This window comes from Triticum urartu, chromosome 7 (assembly GCF_003073215.2).
Source record: "Triticum urartu cultivar G1812 chromosome 7, Tu2.1, whole genome shotgun sequence".
In the NCBI taxonomy this organism is placed as follows: Eukaryota; Viridiplantae; Streptophyta; class Magnoliopsida; order Poales; family Poaceae; genus Triticum; species Triticum urartu.
Window position 1 is genome coordinate 336,637,991 of NC_053028.1, and position 12,369 is coordinate 336,650,359.

Sequence of the window (12,369 nt, forward strand, 5' to 3'; positions counted from 1 at the left end):
CGCCAACCATCTCGCAAGGATCCATCTCAGGAAGGAAGGCTTTTGCTCGCACAAGCACCATACCAGTCCCAGAACGAGCCGCCCATTTAACCATCTCTTAAATCCTTCCTGGGATTGACAAGTCTTTTAGCATATCCTTGATCCTTGTAGGAGGTGACTGCTACTTGTTGAGCTTGCGTTGGTTTTTCCCTTGAAGAGGAAAGGGTGATCCAACAAAGTAGAGATAAGTATTTCCCTTAGTTTGAGAACCAAAGTATCAATCTAGTAGGAGGTACACGCAAGTCTCCAATCTATGCACCTGCACATACGATCAAACACTTGCACTCAACGCGATAAGGGGGTTGTCAATCCCTTCACTGTCACTTGCAAGGATGAGATCTGATAGAGATAGATATAAAATATAAACAAAAAGGCAAAATAAAATAAATCTAAATAAATTGCAGCAAGGTATTTTTGGGTTTTTTTGGTTTATAGATCTGAAAATATATGATGAAAATAGACCCGGGGGCCACAGGTTTCACTAGAGGTTTCTCTCTTGAAAGAAAATAATATGGTGGGTGATCAAATTACTGTCGAGTAATTGATAGAAAAGCTCAGAGTTATGATGATATCCAAGGAAATGATCATGAAGACAGGCATCACGTTTGTGTCAAGTAGACCGACTCCCTCATGCATCTACTACTATTACTCCACACATCGACCGCTATCCAGCATGCATCTAGAGTATTAAGTTCATAAGAACGGAGTAACGCCTTAATTAAGATGACATGATCTAGAGGGATAAACTCAAGCAATATAATGAAAACCCCATCTTTTTACCCTTGATGGCAAAAATACGATACGTGCCTCGCTACCCCTACTATGTCCCTGAGTGAGGACACCACAAGATTGAACCCAAAACTAAGCACCTCTCCCATTGCAAGAAGAACCAATCTAGTTGGCCAAACCAAACCGATAATTCAAAGAGAAATACAAAGATATTTGATCATGCATATAAGAATTTAGAAAAGACTCAAATAATATTCATAGATAATCTAATCATAAATCGACAATTCATCGGATCTCGACAAACACACCGCAAAAGAATATTACATCAGATAGAACTCCAAGAACGTCGAGGAGAACATCGCATTGAAGATCATAGAGAGATAAGAAGCCATCTAGCTACTAGCTATGGACCCGTAGGTCTGTGGTAAACAACTCATGCTTCATCGGAAGGGCAATAGAGTTGATGTAGATGCCCTTCATGATCGAATCCCACTCCGGCAGGGTGCCGGAAAAGACCCCAAGATGGGATCTCACGGGAACAGAGGCTTGCGGCGACGAAAAATTATTTTGGTGAACGCTTTTGGTTGTTTGGGAATATTTTGGAATTTATAGAACACAAATTAGGGTTGGAGGAGTCCCGTGGGGCCCACAAGCCAGGGAGGCGTCCCACCCCTAGGGTGTGGCATCAGGACTTGTGGAGTCCTCGGGACTCTTATGGCCCCCTCTCTGAGCTTCGTGGATGTCTTCTGGTCCAAGAAAAATCATCGCAAAAGTTTTATTCCGTTTGAACTCTGTTCGATATTCCTTTTCTGTAAAACTCAAAACCAAGGAAGAAAACAGAAACTGGCACTGGGCTTTAGGTTAATAAGTGATAGCCCACAAGTATAAGGGATCACAGCAGTTTTTGAGGTAGAGTATTCAACCCAAATTTCTAGATTCGACACAAGGGGAGCCAAAGAATATTCTCAAGTATTAGAGCTGAGTTGTCAATTCAACCGCACCTGAAAGACTTAATATCTGCAACAAAGTATTTAGTAGCAAAGCGGTATGGAAGTAACAGTAACAGTGGCGAAAGTTAAGTAGCAGTTTTCTAGTGATTGTAATAGTAGCAACGGAAAAATAACTTAGCAAAGATCAATATGGGACGAACTCGTGGGCAATGGATCGACAATGATAATTGTGTCGGATGATATTCATCATATAGCAGTCATAACCTAGGGTGACACAGAACTAGCTCCAATTCATCAATATAATGTAGGCATGTATTCCGTATATAATCATACGTGCTTATGGAAAACAACTTGCATGACATCTTTTGTCCTACCCTCCCGTGGCAGCGGGGTCCTAATGGAAATTAAGGGATATTAAGGCCTCCTTTGAATAGAGAACCGGAACAAAGCATTAGCACTTAGTGAATACATGAACTCCTCATACTACGTACGGTAATCACCGGAAAGAATCCCAATTTTTGTCACCTCAGGGTATGCGGATTACAACTTGTAATAGGTGTCTAAAACTTGCAAGATAGGATCAAGAACACAAATATATTCAATAAAACATAATAGATTCAGATCTAAAATCATGGCACTCGGGCCCAAGTGACAATCATTAAGCATAGCAAAGTCATAGGAACAACAATCTCAGAACATAGTGGATACTAGGGATCAAACCTAACAAAACTAACTCAATAACATGATAAATATCATCCAACCCATCACCGTCCAGCAAGCCTACGATGGAATTACTCATGCAGAGCGGTGAGCATCATGAAATTGGTGATGGAGGAAGGTTGGTGATGATGACGGCGACAAATCCCCCTCTCCGGAGCCCCGAACGGACTCCAGATCAGCCCTCCCGATGAAGAACAGGAGGCGGCGACGGCTCCCTATCATAAAATGCAATGAATCCTTCTCTCTGATTTTTTTCTCCCCGAATAGGGTTATATAGAGTTGGAGTTGTGGTCGAAGGAGGTCTAGGGGGGCCCACAAGCCCTCTAGGCGCCCCCGAGGGGGGCGCCCCCCAGGCTTTTGGCCTCTGGGTGGACCCCCTCTGGTTGATTCTTGCGCCAGTATTTCTTATATATTTCAAAAATATTCTCCATAAATTTTTCAGGTCAATCCGACAACTTTTATTCACTACAAGAAATATGTCAACTTATGACCACCACTATTGGTCACTGAAAGGTCACAAATTTCCATTTATGACCTTTTTGTGACCAAAAACATAAGGTCAAAAGCTGGGCGTCGTAAACTGACTATAGCGACCTTTCTTCTGGAATGGTCGCAAACGTTTATGACCAAAATAAGTCCACTATGGCGTTTTGGTCACTAGCAACCTCCCCAGGCCACGTAGGCATCCAGCGTGGCAAGCTGATGTGGCACAAGATTCAGCCCGGTCCAATTCGATTTTCTACATGGGCCTAGCCCAACAATTCGGCCTATTTGTGTTTTTTTTCTGTGTGTCAATTTTTGGTTGGGTTCATGGGCCAAGCCCAATATTGCAGCCTTTTTATTGTTGGGTTGTGGCCTTTTTGTCTAAACGAATTTAGTTTTTCTTTTTTTTCCAAAAGAAGGGTCCACTAGTCAGATGGATCCCAGTTGTCAGGTTCTAGTAACAGGTTCCCATCAATTCAGACTCATATTCTTCATATTTCAAGCATTATTTAGATTTTCGGAGACAAAAACACACATGATACTTAAATAAGAGCAACCAGATCACATAATACAAGCTCTATCCATTCCAATACAGAAGACCATACTGCTTTACAAGCTCTACAAGTGTAACAAGCTCTACAATTGTAATACTAACAAACTCTACAAGTTCTTAGATTCAGACTCCTAACAAGCTCTACTAGATGAACAACATGCCGGACTCGCTCGACGACCATAGTCAGGGCTGGGAACAAACAAAACAACAACATGGCTTCCACTGTCATCCTATTACATGAATCAGAGAAGAATTAGAATAACTAGGGAAATATATGTCGTAGCTAACAAAGTAAGAAACAATAGTTAACAAGTCTGAGTCATAGAAGCTAGAAGTGTCTCTTCAGAGAGACGAGAACTTAGAATTGATGCATGGATCTTATTCTAAACAGCATAAACACCATGGCAATAACAAATTAACAGTAACAAGATCAGTGTTAGCAGAATTAAGTACAAGGCAATCACGGGTACCAATCCAGTGCAAGTTAATAGAGAAAATATGTCAAAGTTACTCAGATTTACTAATGTGTTTTTCATACTACCAAATTGAAGGTAAAAGATGTGTACTGATTCAACACTGCAAACTGATTTCTGAAAGCTTTACCAAAACATTGTTTAGTCGCTTGGTGCTAAAGCGATAGATGTTGAACACTAACTGCCAGCGATAGTAACAACCAGCAGGTACTGCACCTGCGACCGCCATCACTAGCTTGGAAGCAATAAGCACATCATAGGTAGGATAGGAATCATCCTGGTTGTGTGTTCACGAATCACCTAATAGGTGCCATGCCGCATAATTGATTTCCTGAACTCAGTATGCTACACTAGTCTATCCCAAATCAGGGCTCATGAATCCTCATCAAAGTGTGAAATTTTACCTGAAGTAGGGCAGTGGCCACGTCGAAAACCACGTACAGGTCAATGGTCTGCGGGGCATGAGAAGCACATCAGGAACCCGGCAGTCGCAAGTGGCAGACGAAAAAAATACTGCTAGGGAATCTGTACACGAATGAGGCATAGAGCAGCAAAATAAGATATATATTCATGATCTTCACAGCATGAATCCAAATCCTACGGCTGATAGTGGCCCTTTTTATACTACAAAAGACACCTGTACACGACCATTGACACCGTTGAAGAATCACAACAGCACACTAAGAACAATGACAGGCTCCGCATGCCTGTGACATACTGTACACGGCAATAGGAGCAAAAATCTAATAAATTCATTACAGGCTTGCCAATAAAAATAACAAGTTACCTACACACAAGGAAACATAAACTTGAGAGGTTGAGATCAAGGCCTATCAACTACATCATATATATATGCATCAAAAAACAAGGCCATATGGACCAATGCATCATAATTATCAGTTTTAAACACTACAGGATCAGACCGACTGACCAAGCCTGATGAATCAATAGGTGTGAAATGCATTGACACTTTGCTCTGTCTTAAAATTGACAGCTATATTAATTCATATTTATACTCACTAGAGATAGTCATAATATTGGGACGTGGACACTCATCAAGATAACTCTAAAAGAGTTTGACAAGATATGCAACCGAAGTCATAGATCCAGAACAATAAAAATAATCACATTCGATTCTGATGAACACTTATTTACGCTGGATCTCGAACATCATAGACACTGTAGTTGTCGGGCAACTCTATCTACACCATTCTAATGCTTAAACACTGTCTACATGAGCATTTTAATACCACTCACCGTTTCATTTGACCACACAAATAATCTGACAAGCACGATGCAGATGCCACCCAGGTAGGCGATCAGTTTTTCTAGACAATAGACAATAGAGCAATCATGCCCTGTGCAAGTTAACAAATGCAAGGGAAACAAGAAGCTTCAGCAGCTTTTAGCTGGCAAACTCTCAAGGTTGACCACCCCAACAGCTTCAGCAGCAGCTTTTAGCTGGCAAACAAATCAAGTTAGTTGGTTCGACAAAGGAAAACAAAGCAAGCTTATTTTCTTGACTATTTACAGAACTTGTAATAGAAAAGTAAAGTGTTGGGCGTGCAGAAAAGGGCAAAGAAGAAAGTCGATGCCAATCACAACTTCTATAGATGGAGATAAACAGAAATAGATAACATTTCTTACATATCTAGCTACAGCCCAACTTGTAAATCATATTCAGTCATGTCACAGTTGAGAGTAAATGTTGACAGTTTATGGACATTTTGCTAGAAGGACATGTCACACTTGTATTCACATCCACATTGATCTAATGGATCAATTGAAGGCAGTTTTTATTTATTTGCATGCACTTTAAGTCAAATGGGATAATCAAAGACAGACACTCTCTATCCAAGTGATTTTAGTACTAGTGCCCGGAACCAACAGGTGGTTTACCTGATTCAGAAATTCATCCAGCCTCCTAACTAGCCGTATGATGCTTCCTTCAAAAATGTCAGTCATTTCTGTCACCTCTCCGAAGGTGGCGCCCTGTGAGGAAAATGTTTCAGGACTCTACACAGAATATAAGTACAATAACTGCAGCAGCAATACAGATGCAGAGTATGATTGCATCAGATGTCGAGATTATGCATGATAAGAATCGCAGAACATTACAAGTGCACCTATTAATCCACAATCAACATCTGATTTCACAAGAGATCTACAAGTACATCTGATACAAAGGTATTTTCTAGTCAGGAACTCAATTCTGGAAGTTTGGAATAAGTAGCCGATAATAATTTCATTCAGTTGGCACCAAACAATGAATCAACACTTAAGACAGACTACTTTCAAAATGGAATAATGCCCAACTGTTCCAGCAATGAATCAACACTTAAGACTACTTTCAAAATGGATCAATGCCCAACTGTTACAGCAATGAATCATCAACACGCAAGGCCTTGACTACTAATAGCTAACATGACTGATAAGACTAATTCAGCTATCCTAAACACAACAATTCCCTTACCAGATCGGTCTGTTTAAAAACCGCGATATCGCTTCCGTATGCAGCAAAGGTGTATTCCTTGAAGGACGCGAGAGCGCGGATCTTCTTGGGCAGTTGAGGTCCTTAAATCGCAAAGAAAATTCACGCACCATGAGCGGGAGAGCTAAAAAACACTGAACATAAGAAACCGAGGTACTGAATAGCAGGCTCATCGGCAAGGACCAAACTGAGCTTGGCACACTGCACAACAAGAACAGAAAACAACATGATTAGTTATATCGCAAAATGGAAGTCGGCTGCATCAGAGTTATATGTAAATCCCTGATCCAAAGTAGGTACTGCTTCCATGCCCTGCGGGAGGGAGAGAGGGAGATAATAAGTTACCTGATCCGAAGCTCCTGGTGCTCCTCGGTGCCATCATTGTCGAGGACGAGCGGATCCGGAGGCGTTGCTGTCGAAGAGGAGGGGGTCCGGTGGCGGCCATGTCAGAGAGGCGAGGATCCACCGGCGGAGAGGAGCTGATCCGGCGGCGGCCTTGTAGGAGGATCTCACGCGCACCGCCACCACCGCCGAGGAAGTTTATCTCAGCTGTGCGCAACGAAGAGGTCCACACCACCATCGAAACCCTAGCGGGAGGAAGTGATGCGGGCGACCACATGAGGCGGGGTAAAGCAAATCGACGCGGTGGTGAAGAGGGAGTGCAGCGAGAGGAAGCTGTGGGTAGGCTTGGCGACGCCGGAGGATGCCGGAATCAAGCGAGATCCGTAGGTGGTTGTGGCAGACAGGAGTGGTGCATGGGAGAGGGAGAGACGAGCGAAAGAGGGGTTGCCTGAGGTGGGAGGAGAGAGAGATGGATGGGTGGTGGCTCTACCTAAGGTGGGAGGAGAGGGAGAGGCCACCGGCCGGCGAGGTTTGGATCGGTGGCGGCAGCGATGTGGGAGATGAGGGAGGGATGGGATCGGGGAGAGGAGGGAGATGAGGCGGAGGACTAGTTCGGGAGGGGGCGGCGGCGGCGAGGAGATGGGGGATCAGAGCTAGGGTTTGGGCTGCGGGTGGGGTATCTCCTTTTCAGTTTTTTTCTTTTTTTTCTATAGATAGATGGATGGATGGATGGATGTGGGATGGAGAGATGGATGGATGGATGGGCGCCATGTCATCGATCCGTGGGAAGAGTTTTGATTGGTTTGGAAAAACCATTGATTTAAGTAGTTTCCAAGTACTAAAAATTCATTGATTTTGTGAAGTAGCTATCAAAAATATATTGCAAAAGGGCATCACACAAATTTTCACTAGAGTTAGACCACATTTCATGGATAAGGACTAATTTCTATGCATTTCTGATCTTTGTAGCTATTTTTTATCATTTTCCAAGTGGCAAAAATAGGTTTTTTTTAAAGAACCTACCAAATATTTGTTGCAAAATTGGACTCCATCAATTTTCTAAAATACTAGTCCATATTTAATATACAATTGACAAAATGGTTGGGTGTAAAAAGTTTTGATCCACCTCTCGTGAAAAAGACAAATTTCTGCCGATTCAGCTGTAAGCGGGTCAAATTTGAACTGCAGCTGCCTCATAGTTTGCTATTTATTTTTTACAAAAATCATTTCTAGGTACATAATTATCTATTTAATCAGAGAAACACCAAAAGTTTTCCAAGATTCAATCACTAGCTAGGAACGGTCAAGCCCGCCGTTTTGACCGCATTTTGAAACGGGCATAAAAAATTCAAAAAAAATCAAAAAATTGGGAAACCTTCACATTGTGTCATTATATGTGGCCAAGTTCCCAAGAAAAATAACAAACTTGTAATACGGCAATTATTTTAAAAAAGTGTTCTCAGAAATGAGCTATCATCTATGAAGATTCAAGGCTTTCAAGCCAAATGATCAATCTTATGGCCACATTCGTGGCATAGTTTGTTCAAATGATCTCATATTGTGCACAAGGGTGCATATTGGAATGGCAAACAATGTTGCCTAAGGAAGTTTTCATTTTCTTTGGACGAAAAAACCATTTTTCATTTTCCGAGTGCCCGAAAGGAGGTTTTTTTGTGAAGGAACTACCAAATAATTGTTGCAAAATTGGACCAAATCAATTTTCTAAAATACTAGGACATATTTAATGCACAATTGACAGAATGGTTGGGTGTAAAATTTTTTGATCCACCTCTCGTGAAAAAGACAAATTTCCGCCAATTCAGTTGGAAGCGGGTCAAATTTGAACTGCAGCTGCCTCATAGTTTGCTATTTATTTTTTACAAAAATCATTTCTAGGTACATAAGTATCTATTTAATCAGAGAAACACCAAACGTTTTCCAAGATTCAACCACTAGCTAGGAACGGTCAAGCCCGCCGTTTTGACCGCATTCTGAAACGGGCATAAAAATTCAAAAAAAATCAAAAAATTGGGAAACCTTCGCATTGTGTCATCATATGTGGCCAAGTTCCTAGGAAAAATAACAAACTTGTAATATGGCAATTATTTTAAAAAAGTGTTCTCAGAAACGAGCTATCATGTGTGGAGATCAATGGCTTTCAAGCCAAATGATCAATCTTATGGCCACATTCATGGCATAGTTTGTTCAAATGATCTCAAATTGTGCACAAGGGTGCATATTGGAATGGCAAACAATGTTGCCTAAGGAAGTTTTCATTTTCTTTGGACGAAAAAGCCATTTTTCATTTTCCGAGTGCCCGAAAGGAGGTTTTTTTTGTGAAGGAACTACCAAATAATTGTTGCAAAATTGGACCAAATCAATTTTCTAATACTAGGCCATATTTAATGCACAATTGACAAAATGGTTGGGTGTATAAAATTTTTTGATCCACCTCTCGTGAAAAAGACAAATTTCCGCCGATTCAGGTGGAAGCGGGTCAAATTTGAACTGCAGCTGCCTCATAGTTTGCTATTTATTTTTTCCAAAAATCATTTCTAGTTACATAAGGACCTATTTAATCATATACATGGTTTGGTGGCGATACGTCGAGGTTTGGGCGGTGGCCGAGGGCCCCAACTCTAGAGCGCGTAAACTCGCATGCCCGTCGCATGGTCACCGCGTGACCGTAATGTTGCCATGTGTTCTGGGCGGCTTAGGCATGTCTAGTGGGTTGGGCACTCCCCAGGTTGGTGCTAGGAAGAAAATTACAACATAAGATTCTCACGAGAAGACCGATCGATGCTCAAACATGAATTAGCAGCCAAGTGTTTGATTAGCGGTACGGGAAATGCACATGGCCAATGGGCGTGAGTTTTGGCTGAGGATGATCATCTACTAAGGAGAATGTCTTCACAAATTTTTAGCTCAAAAGGAGGATCCTAGGTGGTACTTGCTTTGCAAAGTACCACGCTGGACAAAAATATGAATGTTGAAGCTGGGCTCAAAATAATGAATGGATTGAGCTGAAATTTTGTGGAGGATGGTTATTTGGGCATAGGAAAGCATTGTAGAAAATTGATACCATTTGGACATGCCAAAGTAGTACTTCCTTCACAATGCTCTTCTATGGAAAGAAACTTGGGAAAACTAGTGAGAGAGATTGGATGAATGAAATGAGCTCAAAATTGGTGTAGGTAAGTTACTTAGGTATGGTCATGCGCTGGTCAATTTTCAGATCATTTGGGTAATCCTAGCTAGTACTTACTTCACAAAGCTTCTGTCGAGGTAGAAACTTTGGAAATTTCCCGAGAAATATTTACTAGGAAAATTGAGCTGAATATTATCATGTGGCAATGATTTGGGTATGGAAGAGTGCCCGAAAAGTTTGAGGGTAATAGGAGGGGTCTATATAACACTTGCTTTGCAACATGCCAATTTGGCCATAAAATATAAATTGAACCTGGGCTCATATAGATTATTTGACTGAGCTGAAATTTGGAGGAGGGTGATAATTTGGACATATGAAGGAACTGTATAAATATCATGTCATTTAGAGATATAAAAAAGGTACTTCCTTCACAATGCTTCTAGGTGGACAAAAACTTTGGAAATTTGCCGAAGAAGATTTGCTAGGCAAATGGAGCTGAATTTTGTCATGCGGTAATGATTTGGATAGGAAAGAGTGCACAAAAATTCCGAGGGCAATCAAGAATATATAAATAGCACTTCCTTCATAAAGTGTTGTTGTGAACAGAATAGGAAAATGAATATTGTTGAATTAGTTTTGAACTAGGCAAGGAAAGATTTTTACATATTTGATGAAGATATGCCCCAAAGAATTTATGAGATTTTTTTGGGAATTTTGGGAATGATAGAAATATAGGTTGCTTCACAACCTAGGGAAAAAACTGCCACATGGACATGACACATAGGCAAAACTGATGAGATGGCGCCTAGTCATCACAACCCACCACAATCTACAAGGCTATGACCATCTATATTGGTCATTAACAACTAGAAATAAGGCAATGGACTAGCACTGTTTGCTTTGTGACCATTTCGTGTAAGGAAATTACGACCTTTCTGACCAAAATGGTCGCAATGGTTTAGGGTTTGGAGCCCCCTGAACAGCTTTTGACCAATTGGTCTAAAATGGTCATAAATTTATGACCAATTCTTCGAGGGTCACTGACAGAAGGTCATAAGTTGACATATTTCTTGTAGTGATTTCTGCACAAAAATAACACCAAGGCAATTCTACTGACAACAACGTCAGTCCGGGTTAGTTCCATTCAAATCATGCAAGTTAGAGTCCAAATCAAGGGCAAAAGAGTTCAGAAAAGTAGATATGATGGAGACGTATCAACTCCCCCAAGCTTAACTCATTGCTTGTCCTCAAGGAATTCAGTTGATGAACTGAAAGTGACAAAGAAAAAATTTACAACCTCTGTTTGATCTTGTTGTTGCAAATATGTATATCCAGCATTCAGGTTTTCAGCAAAGGTTATGAACTAACCATATTCACAACAATAGGTCTCACATTTACTCATATCAATAGCATAATCATCTAGCGAGCAATAATAATAAATCTCGGATGACAACACTTTTTCAAAACGATCATGATATGATATGACAAAATGGTATCTCGCTAGCCCTTTTTGAGACCGCAAAACGTAAATGCAGAGCACCCCTAAAGATCAAGGATTGAATAGACATTTTAATTCATGGCAAAATAGATCCGGTCACACTCATACATAATATCAATTAATAGCAAAGCATACAAATGACAGTGGTGCTCTCTGATACATCTCTGTCATATCTATAATTTTTGATTGTTTCATGCCAATATTATACAACTTTCACATACTTTTGGCAACATTTTATATGAGTTATTTGAACTAACCTATTGATCCAGTGCCCAGTGCCAGTTCCTGTTTGTTGCATGTTTTTTGTTTAGAAGAAAATACATATCAAACGAAGTCCAAATGCAATAAAATTTTATGGAGAATTATTTTGGAATATATGTGATTTTTGGGACTTGGAATCAACGCAAACGGAGGCCCATAGTGCCCAAGAGACACCAGGGCGCGCCCCAGGCTCCAGGCCCGTGGTGGTGGGTTGTGCTCGCCTTGTACGTCAGTTGGGGCTCTACTTCGGGCGCAAGGAAGCTTATATCCAGAAAAAATCATGTTAAAATTTCAGCGCAATCGGAGTTACAGATCTCCAGGAATATAAGAAACGGTTTTCGGCCAGATCCGGGGAACGCGAAACAGAAGGGAACAGAGAGGGATATCGAATCTCGGAGGGGCTCCCGCCCCTTCGCCGCCATGGAGGCCATGGACCAGAGGGGGAACTATCCTCCCATCTGGGGGGAGGCCAAGGAAGAAGAAGAAGAAGGAGGGGGGCTCTCTTCCCTCTCTCCCGGTGGCGCCAGAACGCCGTCGGGGCTAGGATCGTGACGACGATCTACATCAACAATCTTGCTACCGTTATCACCAACTCTCTCCCCCTCTATGCAGTGGTGTAAAACCCCTTCTCCCCACCGTAATCTCTACTTAAACATGGTGCTCAACTCCATATATCATTTCC

General features: G+C 41.4%; 1 long non-coding RNA gene across 1 annotated transcript; it reads right to left on the reverse strand.

Annotated features, from left to right (window-relative positions):
- Window positions 1-3,539: 3,539 nt before the first annotated feature.
- LOC125523867 lies at window positions 3,540-5,968 on the reverse strand. Its single transcript, XR_007290465.1, has 3 exons — window positions 5,847-5,968; window positions 5,205-5,408; window positions 3,540-3,704 (listed from the first exon to the last, which is right to left on the reverse strand). It is a non-coding gene; the product is annotated as an uncharacterized LOC125523867 (long non-coding RNA).
- Window positions 5,969-12,369: the final 6,401 nt, after the last annotated feature.